Source organism: Heterodontus francisci, chromosome 12 (assembly GCF_036365525.1).
Source record: "Heterodontus francisci isolate sHetFra1 chromosome 12, sHetFra1.hap1, whole genome shotgun sequence".
Lineage (NCBI taxonomy): Eukaryota > Metazoa > Chordata > Chondrichthyes > Heterodontiformes > Heterodontidae > Heterodontus > Heterodontus francisci.
Genome location: NC_090382.1, coordinates 37,016,042 through 37,038,405, shown reverse-complemented (window position 1 = coordinate 37,038,405; position 22,364 = coordinate 37,016,042).

The window sequence follows — 22,364 nt, the reverse complement described above, 5'->3', positions numbered from 1 at the left end:
AGAGATTTTCCCATATGTCCTAGCCAGTATTTATCCCTCAACCAACACCTAAAAACAGTTATCTTGTCATTATCACATTGCTGTTTATGGGACTTTGTTGTGCACAAATTTGCTGTAGCGTTTCCTACATTACAACAGTGACTATATTTCATTGGCAATAAATCATTTTGGGTTTGTGAATGGCACTATATAAATGCAAGTCTTTCTTTTTACTGACATATTTGGCTCATCCCCAGATTCCGATTCCATTCTCCAGAACTATGCCCCTTCTGCACCAAAGAAAATTGGAATTTTTGGCCTTTTGTCTTTACTTGCAAATCCCTACATGAACTTCTCTTGTACTAAGTCTGCAGCTCTTCGAGCACTTATCCCACTCCATGCCTTACTGTGCTTCATTTCTTGTGCATCACTCTCTCACTTGGTATTAGAGCTTTCAGCTGTGTCCTCATCTCCAGAATTCCTTTGCTAAAACTATACTCCTTACTACTTCCTTCTCTGTCAAGATTCCTCAAAACCCACCCTCATCTATGCTTTTGGTCAATTCTTAATTTTCCTACTATTATTTTTGCACTACCTTATCTGCAATGTCTTGGGTTATTTTATTACTTTAAAGGCACTGTAGAAATGTAATTTTTTGTTATACAGCAACAGAAACATCATGCTAGTAAATCAACGAATACTGAAAAATGCAGAGATGTGATGACAAATGGACAGAATCTGATAACCTCACCAATCTTCTGGGATATCCTTCACAGACCCTTTTGGATCCAGGGATCCCAGTTTAAAAAACTATATTCTATTTTGTCTCAACAAATATTCGTAGCTCAAATATCATAGGAATTAAAGAGAGTAAATCTGATTTGCCAGACAATGTTTTTATCATAAAGTAGCCCCTAGTTTATTATCTGCCCAGACGCAGGTCCAGTTGATAAACTAGATTTTGCAACATGTCCAAATTACATCCCGTAGACTTATGTTCCATTTAGCATTCATGACATTTATTATCCAATTAGGGAAAAAAGCTACTATTAAATTGTGTTCCAATATTAAGGGAAATCAGTCAACTGCTAGCCCTATTAAACTGATATAGAATAAGAGTTCCCACTTTGGCACAATTCTCTGTGCTTTGCCAAAGTGAAATAAACCAAGTGTGAAGCAGACTGTAAAGCCCAATTAGATATCGATGACAGGAGAATGGAAGACCAAAAATAACAAGACTTCCTTTTGACAGTCATCATATGTGAATCTGTCTGGAAACCCAAACACCTCCTCATAACAATCCTGTGTTATGACAATTCTTCATTTCTCCAAAGAAGTCATAATCTATTGCACACCAGCATGTAGTTTGTGATAGACTTCCTATTACAATTAGGCTGCACCTACTTCAGTCCAGACAGACAGCTGGTATTTCAAAGTGCTGAAAGTGGGATCAGCACAGACTTAATTGAATTGATAGCCTTGTGTTAACATTATAAAGTCCTGATATACCCACTTCCACTTCACAAAATGCCTGTAAACTTCTTGCTTTATATAATATACCTGTAAACCTCCTGGTGGTTTACAAGCATATTATGTTGTGAAAATGGGTAGATCACAATGTTAATTTGAAGATTTCTGGCGGCAGAAAATATTCCCCTCAAGGTAATCTTGTGTTAACTCTTTGAATGTGTGAATGGTGACATCCCTACATGGTAATACAAGCACATGTATGCTGCAAGTTGAACAGGGGTGACACAATGAAGCGACCATACCTGCATTACTTTATAAAATTTACAATTGAATGTTGTCCTTACGAATGTGGTTGCACGGATTTCATTGATATCTACCCCAAGGTACAGCAAATGAGTTTTTTTTCTCAGTGAGTTCTGGAGTGGTGGTGGGAAATGAAGTGATTGTGTTGACAGAAATAAGCATTGAAGAGCCATCTGTGGAGATAAGAGAACAAGATTTTGCTTAATTCACGTTGAATTAAACTGATGATGGTATCACAATAAGACTTTGCAAGAGTTTCGTATGTTACACATGACAGTGTTGAGCAAATGAACTAAAAGCAAATGATTATGAACTAAAAACATTTTCTGGGCAGGAATGTCCTGTCCATAAAAAGGCAGGACAAATCCAACCCGGCAATTACCACCCCATCAACCTACTTTCGATCATCAGCAAAGTGATGGAAGGTGTTGTCGACAGTGCTATCAAGTGGCACTTACTCAGCAATAACCTGCTCACCGACGCTCAGTTTGGGTTCCACCAGGATCGCTCAGCTCCAGACTTCATTTCAGCCTTGGTCCAAACATAGACTAAAGAGCTGAATTCCAGAGGCGAGGTGAGAGTGGTTGCCTTGACATCAAAGTAGCATTTGTCTGAGTGTGACATCAAGAAACCCTAGCAAAATTGACATCTAAGGGAATCAGGGAGTAAACTCTCCACTGATTGGAGTCATACCTAGCACAAAAGAAGATGGTTGTGGTTGTTGGAGGCCAATCCATCTCAGCCCCAGGACATTGCTGCAGGAGTTCCCTAGGGTAATATCATAGGCCGAACCATCTTCAGCTGCTTCATCAATGACCTTCCCTCCAACATAAGGTCGGAAGTGGGGATGCTCGCTGATGATTGCAGGGTGTGCAGTACCATTCACAACTCCTCATATACTAAAGCGGTCCGTGCCCACATGAAACAAGACCTGGACAACATTCAGTCTTAGGCTATTAAGCTATTGGGCAAGTAACTTATGCACCATCTCCAACAAGAGAGAATCTAACCATCTCCCCTTGATGTTCAATGGCATTACAACAACAACAACCTATATTTATATAGTGCTTTTAACATAATGAAACATCCCAAGGTGCTTTACATGACATTATAAAACAAAGTATGACACTGAGCCACAAAAGGTGATATTAGGTCAGATGACCAAAAGCATGGTCAAAGAGATAGGTTTTAAGGGGTGTCTTAAAGGAGTAAAGCAAGGTGGAGAGGCGGAGAGGTGTAGCTAGTGTATTCCAGAGCTTAGGGCCTAGGCAACAGATGGCATGGCTATCAATGGTGGAGCGATTAAAATCAGGGATGCACAAGAGGCAGAATTAGGGGAGCACAGGTATCTTGGAGGGTTGTGGGGCTAGAGCAGATTACAGAGATAGGGAGGGGTGAGGCCATGGAGGGATTTGAAAACAAGGATGGGAATTTTAAAATCAAGATTTGCTTGAATGGATGCCAATGTAGGTCAATGAGCACATGGGTGATAGAGGATCAGGACTTGGTGTGAGTTAAGAAATGGGCAGCAGCGTTTTGGATGATCTCAAGTTTACGGAGAGTAGAATGTGGGAGACCAGCCAGGAGTGTGTTGGAATAGTCAAGTCTAGAGGTAACGAAGGCATGTAGAGGAGTTCATCAGCAGATGGACTGAGACAGGGGCGAAGTCAGACAATGTTACGGAGTTGGAAGTAGGTGGTCTTACTGATAGCATGAATATGAGGACAGAAGCTCAGGGTCAAATGTGACACCAAGGTTGCAAACAGACTGGCTTAATCTCAGACTGTTGCCAGGGAGAGGAATAGAGTCAATAGCTACAAAATGGAGTTGGGAGCAAGCACCGAAGACAATGACTTCAGTCTTCCTAATATTTAATTGGAGGAAGTTGTGGTTGTTGGAGGCCAGTCATCTCCTCCCCAGGACATTGCTGCTGGAGTTCCCTAGGGTACAGGATGTTGGCTAAGCCGTCTGATAATTTAGTAACAGTGGAGGAATCAAGAGAAGTTGTGGTGAGGTAGAGCTGAGGGTTGTCAGCATACATGTGAAAACTAATGCAATGCTTTTGGATGATGTTGCTGAGGGGTAGCATGTAGAAGAGAAAATAGAGGGGGCCAAAGTAAAGGCCTGCTCGAGTCTGCAAATGAAACCCGACCCGAGTCCAACAGAAATACATCTGACCCGAGCCCAACCCGGTCTGAGTCCTTTAATTTTTTCCCGCGCCTGACCCGACCCGACCACCGGAATAGAGTCAACTTTATTGAAGAAGTTGTGCTCTACCTTGGATGGAATAGCTCACTGCAGACTAGTGCGGAGTGTTTCCTGCCTTGATGTCCTGGCTGTCACTGTGTCCGACCCGAGACCAAATGGGGGACCCGGACGAGCAATCCGACCCGACCTGAACCCGACACATGATGTCGGGTCCCGTCGGGTTCAGGTTGGGTAGCCAAGCTCTAGGCCAAGGATAGATCCTTGGGAGACACCAGAGATAACAGTGCAGGATCAGGAAGAGAAACCATTGCAAGTGATTCTCTGGCTATGATTAGATAGATAAGAATGGAATCAGGTGAGAGTTGTCCTACATAGCTGGACGATAGTGGGGAGGTGTTGGAGGAGATGGTGTTGTGTGCCATGTTAAAGGCTGCAGACAGGTTGAGAAGGACAAGGAGGGAAAGTTTACCTTTCACACTGTCTCATAGGATGTCATTTGTGACTTTGAAATAAGCTGTTTTGGTACTGTGGCAGGGGCGGAAACCTGATTGGAGGGATTCAAGCATGGAGTTCGGGGAAAGATGGGAATGGATTTGGGAGGCAACAACACGTTCAAGGACTTTGGAGAGGATAGGGATTCATTACCATCGCTGAATCCCCCACTATCAACATCCTGGCTGGGGGGTGGGGTTTGACCAGAAGCTTAACTGGACCAGCCATATAAATATTGTGGCTACAAGGGTAGGTCAGAGGCTGGGAATTCTGTGGTACATAACTCACCCTCTGACTCTCCAAAACCAATTCACCATTTGCAAGGCGCAAGTCAGGAGTGTGATGGAATACTATCCACTTGCCTGAATGAATGCAGCTCCAACAACACTTAAGAAGCTTGACACTATCCAGGACAAAGTAATCCGCTTGATCCGCACCCCATCTACCACTTAAACATTCACTCCCTTGACCACCGATGCACAGTGGCAGCAGTGTGTACCATATACAAGATGCACTGCAGCAATTCACCACAACTCCTTCAACAGTACCTTCCAAATGCAAGACCTCTACCACCTAGAAGGACAAGGGCAACAGATGCTTGGGCATACCATCACCTGCAAGATCCCCTCCAAGTCACACTCCTGCCTGGCTTGGATCTATATTGCCATTCCTTCACTGTCGCTGGATCAAAAACGTGGAACTCCCTTCCTAACAGCACTGTGGGTGTACCTACACCACATGGATTGCAACAGTTCAAGAAGCTCACCACCACTTTCTCAAGGGCAATTAGGGTTGGTCAATAAATGCCAGCCTTGTCCATGATGCACAAATCCCATGAACAAATGAAAATATTTTGTGATTTGGAATAATTTGGGCCATCTGGTATTTCATGGCTGTACATTACTATGCATATTCAGTTATTCACTGAATGATGCAAACACTCCTGTGTTCAATCAGTTTATGAGATTCTACCATTGTAAAAGATGCTTAAGAGAACGTATGGGATGTGGAACTGACACTGAATGACTTCCACAGATTCCATTTTGCTCTAAATGACATACTCCTGTTGCTATATCAGTTTTAAGACTTTTTGCATCTATCAATAATGCAGCACACTGCACAGTGCAACAAATTCACTACATTAAAAAAAGACTGGATTTCCAAAACTTCATTACGTAACATGCTTTTTGGTGCTTCACAAAACTCTTACAATACTGGCTGCTTGTAGTGTCCTTTATCAGCTGCTGGCTGCCCCATTCAATCTATGAAACACTCTGCCAGTAGATAATAGTTCATTGATTTCTATCCATCAGCACCTCAGAGAAAGAAAAATAAAACAACTTCATCAACAAGAATGTATTCAGCAGTCACTGGGTGTGCCAATGCACATTTGTAAGCAGACTGCTTAAGATTCAGATGGGTCTAAGTCTATGGGGTCTTAATTATAGAACCATCTGTGCAATGGAATGTAAAATTGGTTCAAATTTAATATTATAGTAAAGTAGCAATCACATCCAGCCAAATGTGTGAGCCAGAGCGGAAGCATTTGGCATCCTGTACTCATTCTGACAGCATGCATGCCCTAAGGTGCACCATTAATTGCTCTCTATAAGCAATTTTTCTGTCAGTGTGGGCCTTTTAAATAGGAAGTTGGTGAAAGTTTCAAGCTTTTTATTTGTAATTTTTCATTTAACAATTTTTTGTAACTAATAAACGCATTCACTTATTTCCACCCCTTGTAGCCTAAGGTTGTGTGCTAGGAAATAGGTGTTAAAACCCAAATGTATTTTTTTTAACTCCTGATTTTATGCGTTCAGGAATCAAATTGTTGATATGATGCTTGACTTTTTGAAGTACAAGAATTGCATTAGCATGAAGTTATACTGCCACCTTTATGTTGCTACAAAGTAAAAGCACCCCCTCCCAACAAAACTATCATGGCTGATCTTAGGATTCAATTCCACTTTCCACCCACTTGCCATATCCCTTCATTCCCTGAGAGACCAAATACCTGTCTATCCCAGCCTTAGTTGTATTCAATGATGGAGCATACACAACCCTCTGGGGTTGAGAATTCCAAAGATTCACAACCCTTTGAGTGAAGTAATTTCTCCTCATCTCAGTCCTGAATGATTGACCCCTTATCCTGAGACTGTGTCCCCATGCTTTAGATTTCCCAATCAGTGGAAATAATCTCTCAGTGTCTATCCTATCCAGCCCCTTTAGAATCTTATATGTTTCAATGAAATCACCTCTCATTCTTCTAAACTCCAGAGAATAGAGGTCCAATTTACTTAGACTCTCATCATAGGACAATCCCCTCATCCCAGGGACCAATCTAGTGAACCTTCGCTGCACTGCCTGCAATGCAAGTTTATCCTTTCTTAAATGCGGAGACCAAAACTGCACACAGTATTCCAGATGTGGTCTCACCAAAACCCTGTACAACTGTAGCAATACTTCCTTATTCCTGTACTCCAATCCCCTCGCAATAAAGGCCAACATGCCATTTGCCTTCCTAATTGCCTGTTGTACCTGCTAATTCACTTTCTGCGTTCCTTGTTCAAGCACACCCAAGTCTCTTTGAACATCGACACAAGTTTCACACCTTTTAAAAAATATTCTGCTTTTCTACTCTTATGACCAAAGTGCCTAACTTCACACTTCCCTACATTATACTCCATCTGCCATCTTGTTACCCAGGCACTTAACCTGTCTATATCTCTTTGCAGCCTCTCTGTGTCCTCTCAACAGCTTACCTTTCCACCTACCTTTGTATCATCAGCAAACTTAGATACATTACTCTCTGTCTCTTCATCTAAGTCATTAATATAGAGTGTAAATAACTGAGGCCCTAGCACTGATCCTTGTGGCACTCCACTATTTACTGCATGCCAACTTGAAAATGCCCTGTTAATGCCCAATTGTCGCTTTCTGCCTGTTAACCAATCATCTATCCATGCTAATATATTCCCCCCAACTCCATGAGTTCTTATCTTACCTATTAACCTTTTATGTGGCACCTTATTGAATGCCTTTTGGAAATCCAGGTATACTACATCTACTGGTTCCCCTTTATCTACCCTACTAGTTATATCCTCAAGAAACTCTAATAAATTTGTCAAACAGGATTTCCCTTTAGTAAAACCATGTTGACTTGTATAATCAGATTGTGTTTTTCTAAATGCATTGTTAAGACTTCCTTAATAATAGATTCCAGCATTTTCCCAACAACTGATTTTAGGCTAATTAACCTGTAGTTCACTGTTTTCTCTCTCCCTCCTTTCTTGAAAAGCGGTGTAACTTTTGCCAACTTCCAATCTCATAGGACTCTTCCTGAATCTAAGGAATTTTGGAAAATCATAGCTAGTGCATTCACTATCTCTGCAGCTATCTCTTTTAGAACCCTAGGATGTAGGCCATCAGGTCCTGGGGATTTATCGGATTTTAGGCTGTTAAGTTTCTCCAATACATTTTTCTCTGAATTTCCTTAAATTTCCTCACTCTTTTTAGCTCCTAGGTTACTGCCTATTTCTGGTACGGAACTTGTGTCTTCTACTGTGAAGACAGACACAAAATATTTGTTCAATGCCTCTGCTATTTCCTCATTCCCCATGATAATTCCTTCTGTCTCTGTTTCCAAGGGACCAGCATTTACTTTAGCTACTCTCTTTTTGATATGCCTATAAAAGCTCTTGCAATCTGTTTTTATGTTACTGGCTAGTTTACTCTCATTATATTTTTTTCCCTTTTATCAATGTTTTGGTGGCCCTTTGCTGGTTTCTAAAACACTCCCCAATCCTCAGACTTGCTACTCTTTTTTTCAACATTGTAAGCCTTTTATTTTAATCTAATATTAGCCTTAACTTCTTGAGTGAGTCACGGATGGGTCTTTCTGGCGGAGTTTTTGTTTTTCAAAGGAATGTATTTTTGTTGAACATTTTGAATTGTTTCTTTCAAGGTTTCCTACTGTTCATATACCTCCATACTTTTTGGTCTATTTACCCAATTTACCTTAGCTAGTTCTCCCCTCATACCTACGTAATTGGCTTTGTTTAAGTTTAAGATTCTTGTTTGTGATTGGAGCATGTCACTTTCAAACTTAACATGGAATTCAGTGGTATTATGATCACTGTTTCCCAGTAGATCTTTTACTATGACATTGCTTATTAACCCTGCTTCATTACACAATACTAGATCTAAGAGAGCTTTATCACTAGTTGACTCAACAATGCATTGCGCCAAGAAAGTGTCCAGAAAACATTCTACAAACTCATCTTATTGACCACCCCTGCCAATTTCATTGTCCCAGTCGATATGAAGATTACCTTCATTCGTTGCATAGTGAAATACCTCAGGTGTTGCTGCACCTGCATTTGTTGTGCTCTACTGACCTATTTTTCACCACTGTAATACCGCCTAACTTCACCCTGCCTCAGCTCATCTGCTGCTGAAACTCTCATCCAGGGCTTTGTTATAGACTTAGCTATTCCAATGTAAACCTGATCAGCCTTCCACGTTCCACCCTCCATAAGGTCATCCAAAGTTCTGCTGCCCATATCCTAACTCGCACTGGGTCCTGTTCACCCATTACCCCTGTGTAGGGCGAAGCAAGAGGAAATTCTGGTGGAGGTCTGTAGCAGGGTTTAGTGAGAGAGAAGAACTGAAGGAAATCAGCATTAGTAGAGAAATGGTGTTGGGAAATTGATGGGATTGAAGGCCGATAAATCCCCAGGACCTGATGGTCTGCATCCCAGAGTACTTAAGGAAGTGGGCCTAGAAATAGTGGATGCATTGATGGTCATCTTCCAAGATTCTATAGACTCTGGAACAGTTCCTACAGATTGGAGGGTAGCTAATGTAACCCCACTATTTAAAAAGCGAGGTAGAGAGAAAGCAGGGAATTATTGACCAGTCAGCCTGACGTCAGTAGTGGGGAAAATTCTAGAATCCATTATCAAAGATTTTATAGCAGAGCACTTGGAGAACAGTGGTAGAATCAGGCAGAGTCAGCATGCATTTATGAAAGAAAAATCATGCTTGACAAATCTACTGGAATTCTTTCGAGGATGTAACTAGTAGAGTTGATGAGGGGGAGCCAGTGGATGTGGTTTATTTGGACTTTCAGAAGGCTTTTGACAAAGTCCCACATCAGAGATTAGCGTGTAAAATTAAAGCGCATGGGATTGGGGGTAGTGTATTGCGATGGATAGAAAATTGGTTGATAGACAGGAAACAAAGAATAGAGATAAATGGGTCTTTTTCCGAGTGGCAAGCAGTGACTAGTGGGGTACCGCAGGGATCGGTGCTAGGACCCCAGCTATTCACAATATAAATTCACAGAACCACAGAATCACAGAATAATACAGTGCAGAAGAGGCCCTTCTGCACCGATGCATTAAAGACACCTGACCTGTCTACCTAATCCCATTTGCCAGCACTTGGCCCATAGCCTTGAATGTTATGACGTGCCAAGTGCTCATCCAGGTACTTTTTAAAGGATGTGAGGCAACCCACCTCTACCACCCTCCCAGGCAGTGCATTCCAGACCGTCACCACCCTCTGGGTAAAAAAGTTCTTCCTCAAATCCCCCTTAAATCTCCTGCCCCTCACCTTAAACTTGTGTCCCCTCGTAACTGACCCTTCAACTAAGGGGAACAGCTGCTCCCTATCCACCCTGTCCATGCCCCTCATAATCTTGTACACCTCGATCAGGTCACCCCTCAGTCTTCTCTGCTCCGGCGAAAACAACCCAAGCCTATCTAACCTCTCTTCATAGCTTAAATGTTCCATCCCAGGTAACATCCTGGTGAATCGCCTCTGCACCCCCTCCAGTGCAATCACATCCTTCCTATAATGTGGTGACCAGAATTGCACACAGTACTCCAGCTGTGGCCTTACCAAAGTTCTATACAACTCCAACATGACCTCCCTGCTTTTGTAATCTATGCCTCAATTGATAAAGGCAAGTATCCTATATGCCTTTTTCACCACCCTATTAACCTGCCCTTCTGCCTTCAGAGATCTATGGACAAACACGCCAAGGTCCCTTTGTTCCTCGGAACTTCCCAGTGTCAGGCCATTCATTGAATACTTCCATGTCACATTACTCTTTCCAAAGTGTATCACCTCACACTTTTCAGGGTTAAATTGCATCTGCCACTTTTCTGCCCATTTGACCATTCCGTCTATATCTTCCTGCAACCCAAGACACTCAACCTCACTGTTAACCACGCGACCAATCTTTGTGTCATCCACGAACATACTGATCCTACCCCCCACATAGTGATCTATGTCGTTTATATAAATGACAAACAACAGGGGACCCAGCACAGATCCCTGTGGTACGCCACTGGACACTGGCTCCCAGTCACGAAAACAGCCGTCTGTCAACACTCTCTGTCTCCTACAGCTAAGCCAATTTTGAATCCACCTTATCAAGTTATCCTGTATCCCATGTGCATTTGCTTTCTTGATAAGTCTCCCATGTGGGACCTTGTCAAATGCTTTACTGAAATCCATGTAAACTACATCAACTGCACTACCCTCATCTACACACCTGGTCACATGCTCAAAAAATTCAATCAAATTTGTTAGGCATGACCTCCCTCTGACAAAGCCATGCTGACTATTCCTAATCAAATTTTGCCTCTCCAAGTGGAGATAGATTCTCTCCTTCAGAATTTTCTCCAATAGTTTCCCTACCATTGACGTGAGACTCACTGGTCTGTAGTTCCCTGGCTTATCTCTACAACCATTCTTAAATAGTGGGACCACATTAGCTGTTCTCCAGTCCTCTGGCACCTCCCCTGTGGCCAGAGAGGAATTAAAAATTTGGGTCAGAGCTCCTGTAATCTCCACCCTCGCCTCCCACAGCATCCTGGGACACAAATCGTCCAGACCTAGAGGTTTGTCCACTTTTAAGCCTGCCAAAACCTCCAATACCTTGTCACTCCCTATGACAATTTGCTCAAGAACCTCACAGTCTCTCTCTCTCTCTGAGTTCCATATCTACATCCTCATTCTCTTGGGTGAAGACAGATGTGACGTATTCGTTCAACACCCTACCAATGTCCTCTGGCTCCACCCACAGATTTCCCCCTTGGTCCCTAATAGGTACTACTCTTTCCCTGGTTATCCTCTTCCCATTGATATACTTATAGAATATCTTGGAAAATATCTTGAAATTACCCTATTATTATTTTTACACACCTCTGCGAATTGCGCACATATTTGCTCCTCAATTTCCCGCTGAATATCCTGGGGTCTATAATAAACACCTAGCAATGTGGCTGTCCCTTTTTTATTCCTAAACTCTACCCATAAAGCTTCATTTGATGCCCCCTCCAAGATATCATCTCTCCTTACTGCAGTAACTGACTCCTTATCTAATATTGCAATGCCCCCTCCTCTTTTACCCCCTCTTCTGTCTCACCTGAAGATTCTATATCCTGGGATATTGAGCGGCCAATCCTGCCCCTCCCTCAACCATGTCTCCGTGATGGCTACTATATCACAATTCCATGTGTCAATCCTTGCCCTTAACTCATCCGTTTTACCTGTAATACTCCTGGCATTAAAGTAGAGGCCATCCATCCTGGTCTTACTCCCTTGACACTTACTTCCGCTGTATTCCCTCTGACTTGTTTGCTTTCCTGTGTTTAGCTGTGTCCCTATTCTGCTAGGAGTCTGCGTCCCCTCCCCCTGCCAAATTAGTTTAAACTCCTCCCAACAGCACTAGCAAACCCACCAGCAAGGATGTTAGTCCCCCTCTGGTTCAGATGTAGACCGTCCCGCTTGTACAGGTCCCACCTTCCCCAGGAACGGTCCCAGTGGTCCAGGAATCTAAAACCCTCCCTCCTGCACCAACTTTTAAGCCACGCATTCATCTGTGCTATTCTCTTATTTCTATACTCGCTAGCACGTGGCACTGGAAATAATCCAGAGGTTACAACCCGAGAGGTCCTGCTTTTTAGTCTACTGCCTAACTCCCTGAATTCTTGATGCAAGACCTCATCCCTCTTTCTACCTATGTCATTGGTACCAACATGTATCATGACCTTTGCCTTATCACCCTCCCCATTCAGGATGCCCTGCAGCCGTTCAGTGACATCCCGGACCCTGGCACCAGGGAGGCAACACACCATCCTGGAGTCACGTTGACGGCCACAGTAGCGCCTATCTGTTCCCCTGACTATAGAATCCCCTATTACTATTGCTCTTCCTCTCTTTCCCCCTTCCTGTGCAGACAGGCTGCTTGTGGTGCCAGAATCTTGGCTGTGTCCGCACTCCCTGGAGGAACCAGCCTCATCAGCCTCCAAAATGGAATACCGATTTTCAAGCAGGACCCCAGGGGATTCCTGAACTACCTGCCTGATTCTCGTGGACTGTCTGGTGGTCACCCATTCCCTTCCTTCCTCAAGTCCCTTCAGCTGCAGTGTGACCACCTCTCTAAACGTGCTATCCATGATGCTCTCAGACTCGCGGATGCTCCACAGTGTTTCCAGCCGCCGTTCCAGCTCTGAAACCCGAGCTTCCAGGAACTGCAGCTGGACACACTTCCTGCACACATGCTGGTCCCGGGGACTGAAAATGTTCCCGGATTCCCACATGCAGCAAAAGGAGCAAACCACGGCTTTAAGCTCTCCTGCCATGACTAAACCCTTTAAATGTAAAACTTTAGAAGACTATTACAAAAAACATCAACTAAGTCTTGCTAAAACAATGACTTACAATTCAATCCAGTTAGAAAAATACCCTCCAGGACTTACTCACCAGTCGGCTGTGCTCTTTGGAAACTCTCGGCTCCCCTCATGCTCTTTGAGGACAGGTAGGAAATGAAAGGAGCTCCTCGTACCCTCCTCACCGAACTTACTCAGTCGCAAAACTCCCACTTTAGACTCTAATGCAGCCCCAAGTGGGCACTCCAGTGCAAACGAAGTCAGCACTGTAAGATGGCCCACTTTTATACTGTCTGACTCTAGCCCCTGAAAATTGGTTTAAGCCAGTTATCTAATTAACAAGGTGCAACTGCAAGCAGAGCCTGAGTGAACTCTGTTTAAAGCTGGTCTAAAACTCACCTTCTCCAACTCAAACAGCAACTGTTAAGTTAATTTGCTAAATAAAAGAAAGACTAGACTTTCGATAAAACTAACCCTTAATCACCCTCAGTCACAAAACTCCCACTTCAGCACTCTAATGCAGCCCCAAGTCAGCATTCCAGTGCAAACGAAGTCAGCACTGTAAGATGGTCCACTTTTATACTGTCTGACTCTAGCCCCTGAAATATTAATGATTTAGATGAGGGAACTAAATGCAATATCTCCAAATTTGCAGATGACACAAAACTGGGTGGGAGGGTGAGTTGTGAGGAGGATGCAGAGAGGCTTCAGGGTGATTTGGACAAGTTGAGTGAGTGGGCAAATGCATGGCAGATGCAGTATAATGTGGATAAATGTGAGATTATCCACTTTGGTAGCAAAAACAGGAAGGCAGATTATTATCTGAATGGCTATAAACTGAGAAAAAGGAATATGCAATGAGACCTGGGTGTTCTCGTACACCAGTCGCTGAAGGTAAGCATGCAGGTCCAACAGGCAGTAAAAAAGGCAAATGGTATGTTGGCCTTCATAGCGAGAGGATTCAAGTACAGGAGCAGGGATGTCTTGCTGCAATTATACAGGGCCTTGGTGAGGTCATAACTGGAATATTGTGTGTAGTTTTGGTCTCCTTATCTGAGGAAGGATGTTCTTGCTATAGAGGGAGTGGAGCGAAGGTTTACCAGACTGATTCCTGGGATGGCGGGACTGACATTTGATGAGAGATTGAGTCGGTTAGGATTATGTTTGCTGAGGTTCAAGGAGGGGTATCTCATCGAAACCTATAAATTTCTAACAGGACTTGACAGGGTAGATGCAGGAAGGATGTTCCTGATGGTGGGGGACTCCAGAACCAGGCGTCATAGTCTCAGGATACGGGGTACACCTTTCAGAACTGAGATGAGGAGAAATTTCTTCACCCAGACAGTAGGGAACCTGTGGAATTCGCTACCACAGAAAGCTGTTAAGGCCGAAACATTGTATGTTTTCAATAAGGAGTTAGATATAGCTCTTGGGTTTAAAGGGATCAAAGGATATGGGGCGAAAGCAGGAACAGGTTACTGAGTTGGATGATCAGACATGATCGTAATGAATGGTGGAGCAGGCTTGAAGGGCCAAATTACCTACTTCCTGCTCCTATTTTCTATGTTTCTATGTTTCCTGACGTGCAAATTAGTTGTTCAACCTGGATATATGGATGAAAGGCTAATCGATCACCTGACCAACATTGGCTCCCAGTTAAGCAATGCCTCAATTTTAAAATTCTCATACTTGTTTACAAATCCCTCCATGGTCTCATCCCTCCCTCCTTATCTCTGTACCTACTCCAGTTCTACAACCGTCCGAGATATCTGCACTCCTCCAATTCTGGCCTCTTGCACATTCCCAACTTTAATTGCTTCACCATTCAGCTGCCTAGACCTAGAATTCCATGCCTAAACCTCTCCACTGCTCTACCATCTTTTGTCCTTTAAGATGCTCTATAAAACCTACATGTTTGACCAAGTTTTTTTTTAATTCATTCATGAGATGTGGGCGTCACTGGCCAAGCCAGCATTTATTGCCCATCCCTAATTGCCCTTGAGATGGTGGTGGTGAGCTGCCTTCTTGAACCGCTGCAGTCCATTTGGGGTAGGTACACCCACAGTGCTGTTCGGAAGGGAGTTCCAGGATTTTGACCCAGCGACAGTGAAGGAACGGCGATATAGTTCCAAGTCAGGATGGTGTGTGACTTGGAGGGGAACTTGCAGGTGGTCATTTTTTGGTCATCTGTCCTAATATGTGGATGACATGGTGTCACATTTTGTTTGATAATGCTCCTGTGAAGCACCTTGGAATGTTTTATCACATTCAAGGCGATATATAATTGCAAGTTGTAGTTGTTGTTGTTATTGTAACTCCCAAAATGGAATTCTAATCCTCATCACCTAAATAAGGAAGGAAAGCATTGGCAAGAAAATGCAAAAATAATGGTTGGATCAGTGTGTCAAGGAAGTCACAATGCTCAACTTGATCAGGTATTTGGTAATGACTTGGAAAATGTACAAGAAATGGAAGCTGTAGCACCCCTGGGGAGTAGAAAACACAGAATGAGGAGAACTTTCAAGCCTCCAATGAAGCTCCTAGTCTTGAAAACTACTGACTCCTAGATCCCCCCCACACTCTCTTTCTTCCCTCCCCCCCCCACACACTCTCTCTCTCTCCCCTACTCTCTCTCTCTCTGCCCCACTCTCTCTCTTTCTCCCCCACACACTCTCTCTCCCACATTCTCCCCCACACTCTCTCTCTCCCCACACTCTCTCTCTCACCACACTCTCTCTCTCTCCACATTATCGTTCTGTGGTTTCTGTTCCCCAGGGGCGCTGCAACTTGGTGAGGCTGGTATTGCAACCTCCTTCACAACCAGGAATTGCCTCCGTGCAAAATGTGCAGCGACTCCTGGGCCTCTGACCCCATTTTATGATTTGTCCTGGCCCACAGCGAAACTGCAGTCTCCAGAACCTTGTAAAATTGAATTGGCAACAGAAAGTCAAAGGCGAATCAGGGCAGCCGTATCGCTGATATCCACTGTTCTCCACAGGATTATGTGAAGCTGTGGCTGCAATGCTGAGTGAGTAATCTTCCAGAATTCCAGGTGGATTGCCTTTCCGTTTTTATCACAATAAAGTAATTACTCTCCATGTCGGTATTTTCAGGGACTGCAGTGACCCACCCACACAGGGCGTGGAGCAACCGGTCTCATCTTTTAACACATGTCAGCAGAAAATGTCAACTCATTTGTATCTCAGTTATTTTCCAATAAATCTCCCTGACAGACAGTTAAAAAGAACGTTAACCTATTGATTTTATCAGGGATTCCTCAGGCAGTAAGAGGAAGAGTTTAACAACATACCTTTCACTGAGACTGCAAAAACACAGCACATTTATGTTCATTGTACACAAGGAAATATTTCAGCTAAATATTTAGACAACTGAGCTAACATGCTGGAGTGTGCAGGTGTATGTTAGGATTGGCACTTAGAATGTGCACAGAGATGTATTACATGGTACAGATTGAGTAAAAGCTGGCTAATCTGTGTGTCTCAGTGCCAATTTCTACACATATACAGAACACAGCAAGTAGAAACTAATACAAATAAAAGCAAAATACTGCGGATGCTGGTAGAAACTAATGACTGGCACTGTTTCAGTGCTCCTATTACTCAGTGCCATATCCTATACATGTATAATATACATGATACAGGACAAAAGCTCAAACTTGACTTTCCATGGCTTATCTACATATAACTGGAAACTTTTTTGCATTCCTTAATGGGATATTGCCCACCCCTAATTGCCCTTCAGGAGGTGGTGGTGAGCCACCTTCTTGAACTGCTGAGGTCCATGTGATACACCGACAATGTTGTTAGGGAGGACATTCCAGGATTTTGACCCAGTGACGGTGAAGGAAAAGCAATAAATTTCCAAGTCAGGATGGTGTGTGACTTGGAGGGAAACCTGCAAGTAATGGTGTCCCTTGCACCTGCTGTCCTTCTCCTTCTCGGTGGTTGAGGTCGCAGGTTTGGGAGGTGCTGTTGAAGAAGCCTTGGCAAGTTGCTGTAGTGCATCTTATAAATGGCACATACTGCAGCCACTGTGTGCTGGTTGTGGACAGAGTGAATATTTAAGGTGATGGATGGGGTGTCAATCAAGCAGGCTGCTTTGTCCTGAATGGTGTTGCGTTTCTAGAGTGTTGTTGGAGCTGCACTCATCCAGGCAAGTGGGGAGTATTCCATCATACTCCTGACTTGTGCTTTTAGATGGTGGAAAGGCCTTGGAGATTTAGGAGGCAAATCACTCAGACATAGAGAGATACAGCATTGAAACAGGCCCTTCAGCCCACCAAGACTGTGCCAACCAGTAACCACCCATTTATACTAATCCTACATTAATCCCATATTCCCTACCACATCCCCACCATTCTCCTACCACCTATCTACACTAGGGGCAATTTACCTATCAACCTGCGAGTCTTTGGCTGTGGGTGGAAACCAGAGTACCCAGCAGAAACCCACACAGTCACAAGGAGAGCTTGCAAACTCCGCACAGGCAGTACCCATAACTGAATCCGGGTCGCTGGAGCTGTGAGGCTGCGATGCTAACCACTGCGCCACTGTGCCACCCTGAACTTGCTGCAGAATTCCAAGCCTCTGGCCTGCTTCTGTAGCCACAGTATTTATATGGCTGGTCCAGTTAAGTTTCTGGTCAATGGTGACCCCCGATGTTGATGGTGCAGAATTTGGTGATGGTAATGCTGTTGAATGTCAAGGAGAGATGATTCGACGCTCTCTTGTCAGAGATGGTCAGTTCCTGGCACTTGTGTGGCATGAATATTACTTACCACTTATCAGCCTAAAATATGCATAAGCCTAGTACATACACTGAGCAACCACTGATGACTCACTCATGGCTGGAAATATGAGACCCTTTTACAAAGCTGAGCAATTCACAGACCTCTGTGTATTGAATACTATGTACCTCACTAACATCCCACATTTTCAATGGCTCAGTGAGCATATCCAATGAGCAGCTAAGCCATATAGACCAGTAGGTCCCAGGTTTGATCACCAGCCTGTGCTGAGATCTCAGGTGAAGTGGTACAGAAGGTATTCCAATTGACCTCAGTGCACTGGTTACAGAGTGAAAATTGTGTATCCAATTACACTGAGATTGTTCTATTAGCCACTGTGCCTTCAACTGCTGTAGAATTCCGTCCCAAAATCTCTTTGCCTCACTACCTCTCTCTCCACCTTTAAGCTGTTCCTTAAAACCTATCTCTTTGACCAAATTTTTGGTCATCTGTCCTAATGTCTCCTTGTGTAATTCGATGTCAATTTTTTGTCTTATGATCTCCTGTGAAGCGCCTTGGGATATTTTAATCCGTTAAAGGCACTATATGAATACAAGTTGTGTTAGTAATCTGTGTGTGTAATGATGCTACAGAAATGTAGATGCTGTATTCTCAGGACGCTGAGGATGATGTTGGGAAGCTGCATTTGGCATGTAGACTGTACTTGCTGAAGGTGCTTTAAATTTGCATAGTAATGGGGAAAAGGCAGGGGAGTGGTACTAGGTGAGTTGCTCTTACAGAGAGCCAACACGGACACGACCAGCCGAATGGCATCCTTCTATGCTGTACTACTCGATGATTCTTTGAAATTAATCTGGAATGCCGATTTTTAAGTATCAGAACAGATGGGAGACGAGAGAGTGAATCCCAACAAATGCTAGTTCAGAAATATACATTAAATCTAAATAATTCTTGCAAAACAAATATTCTTTCCAATCTATTGATAATGATGCTACAATTATACGGTTGAAGTTTTGTCAGTTTTCTTTATTCTTCCATCTCCAATGTTGTCCCCTCTTCTGACGGCACTGAGGTGAAAGTCAACTTCAATAGAAAAGAAAATCAGGCATGGTGTATGACAAGCAGCTGACTCGCTCAATTGTATGAGCCCCCGCTGAAGTTTAATTGCCCCCTCCACTGACTCTTGCTGCGATATGGTTTCCTTCCTGTCACCCTCCAGGACCTTGTTCAACTTTCGTGTGTGAACGTGGACACGCCATTTGACCAGAAGAAGCATCACTATCAATGCAAATCCTGTCGAACCCAACATCCAACGACATTCAGTGGATAAAGACCAAAAGAAAGAACCATGTGTCTCTCCAATCCAGGAGCGCAGGGACCAATTACAGCATCTCTACTGTCGTCCTAGTTAAAATCAGCTAACACAGCACAGATCGGGTATCATAGCTGGGGACTTTCTGCTCTGTAACTTGGTAACTGATACATTTTCTCAGTTATCAGATGGAACTTGTGTGGTAGTGTGTTTATGTTTTAATTATGTTGTGCATTTATGGATACCATGAAGTATTTACAAATCTACAAAATAGCTACAAAAATAACATTGTAAAATGCAGCAAATAATGTGTCAACATTTTGTGGTGTGGAAGAGAGTGGGGATGAGTGCCAGGTGATGCAAAGCCTCGGATCCCTTAACAAATGAGTCCCACTCATAATTTGCAGTATACCCATTTCTGTAATTGCCATTTGGCCACAGGTTGGGTGAGGACAGGATCAGGCCTGGCTATAAAACCCGTCCACAAAGGAATAGCCTACAAAGCTTTGTGCCAAGGTTCAAAAACAAAAAAAGCTCACCTGGCTGAGTTAGCAGAGGATGAGTGGCACCAATGGAAATACTCTCTAGCAAGAAAAGGGAAAGGAGTAGAACCAGCAGAGAAATGGGCAAAAAAAATACTCAAAATGAATCTGGTACTCAGCCTGTCTATATTAGAGGCTGTGTAATTCTCAGGCTCTGGTGCTCCATCTGTCTGCATTGAATGTATTGTATGTGATTTTTTTCCATTGAGGACAGCAGTGATTAATTCAATAAATATATTTCCTTCCTTTTATCAGCCCCTGGCGCAGACAGCTTTAATCCACATTCTTCCAGCACAAAAGACCATTCAGATGCAAATGAGGCGAATCGAGCGAGAAATGTATACACTGATTGAGGTGCAATAATCCGCAACTAATATCTGTGCGCACTGTCTGAGAGAGATCCGACAACTCAAGAACGTTCCTATACACTTCTGCAACAAAGACATCAACCTTTAGTCTGTTCCTCAAATGGGCTTCGCTGCTCCCACTCATTGAGATGTTACAGTCAATAACACCATTGTGTGGGACACAGTCCATTAGCCAGAGATGCACTGGAGAGCCCATTACTTCTCTTCACAACCGAACACCAGAGACAGGAGGTGAGACGTTGCCAAAAGATCTAAGTCAATTGCAGTTAAGAAATGAAGCCATATTACCCTACTACATGAACAGTGTCACCATGCTTCCACAACAGTAAAACTATGGGGATAATTTTCTGAATTAGTGCTGGTGATGAAGAATTATGTCGACAATTTCCCAATATTCACTAAAATAAAAGCAAAATACTGCGGATGCTGGAAATCTGAAGTAAAGACAAGAAATGCTGGAATCACTCAGCAGGTCTGGCAGCATCTGTGGAAAGAGAAGCAGAGTTAACGTTTCGGGTCAGTGACCCTTCTTCGGAAGGGTCCCAGCTTCTGAAGAAGGGTCACTGACCCGAAACGTTAACTCTGCTTCTCTTTCCACAGATGCTGCCAGACCTGCTGAGTGATTCCAGCATTTCTTGTTTTTATCCCAATATTCACTGTCGGTATGCAAGGTTGCCAATAAGTATTCAGAAAATTACTCCAAGTGTCTGCATCCAACACTCAGAAAATATATTCAGATTAATAGGTACAGTGTCCTATGTTGAATCAGTGTGCACAAAGATCAGCTTAGTCCCTGGTTTGATCCATAGTTTGTCCTGAGTTAGGGGCATTGGTAGAAGTATCACACTGATCTGGGCTAAGGAAGGAATAATGAAATAAAAACAAGAAATGCTGGAACCACACAGCAGGTCTGGCAGCATCTGTGGAAAGAGAAGCAGAGTTAACGTTTCGGGTCAGTGACCCTTCATCGGAACTTCTCTCCGAAGGAATAATGACCCTGGCTTCCCACTTCTGAATCCTATTCAGTCACCCCCTGCAGGAAAGAGTATGTGTAGGCATCACACATGACTGATGCCTCCCACAGCCTGATGTTCTGATGATATTGACGGCCTTGGCTCATGAAGGGTGGCCACTTGGGCCAGGACTTGCATCTAAGGAACTGTACCCAGAATGAGTCAGCACCTTCCAGAAAGCAGGGAGAAAACTGACAAAAGAAAAGTGAAAAGAAATGGCAAAAAAAAGGGAAGATGAGGAGAATTTTTTTATACAGAGAGTTGTTATGATCCAGAATGCATAGTCTGAAAGGCTTGTGGAAGCAGATTCAATAATAACTTCCGAAAGGGAACTGGATAAATATTTGAAGGGGAAAAACTTGCAGTGTTATGGGGAAAAAATCAGGGGAATGGGACTAATTCGATAACTCTTTCAAAGAGGTGCAATGGGCCGAATGGCCGCCTTCTGTGTTGTATCATTTTACGTTTCTAGGCCGTGAGTAAGTTAAATGACTGTTGGATGCAGTGGAATGGTTTAGATGACAACATAAACAAGGAGATTTATAATTATCCGGAGATCTTGACAATATCTGGGTGAGGTGGGGGGTTACCACCAATATATTACCCCCTTTAGACCTCAGCTTTTGACTATTGTTTTGTTATTTGATGCTATACGTGTTAAACAATTCCATTTTTACTTTTTCCCTTTATTTTTCAGTTTCTAAATGTCATGCACCACTTCCCAGTTGAGAGTGCTGGCAGGCAGGTGACCTGCTCCCAGTTGCCTGCCTACCCTTGTTGTTCAAAGCAATTAGAAGCTGTGTAAGTGGTTTAGCTTCGAAGATTTTTCCTATCTCCTTCCTGAGTTCACCTGAGGCCAGGGTAAAAATGTGAGCATGTTATGAGAAAACCTAAAGAAGATAAAGGGACTAAACAGAAGTTAACCTAGCTAGGCAATATTACCAAATATACAGTTATAATCTATTCCACATTTCTTTATTGGCAAAAGGTCAATATACTTACTTCATTCTATACAATATTCAGGCTAATGGTTTTCTGGGGTAAAGGGGAAACATAGCTTGCATTCTGTATTGGTAAAGGGATAATACATTTTATATTCTAAATTGTACACAGAGGTGGTATTATTCATGATAAAGGGGTACTGTAATCAGAGCAACATCAATGCTAAAGATAATTTATGCTTCTTATTCTAGGCAGTGTTATATGGATCCAAGCCCTCAGCAGCAAG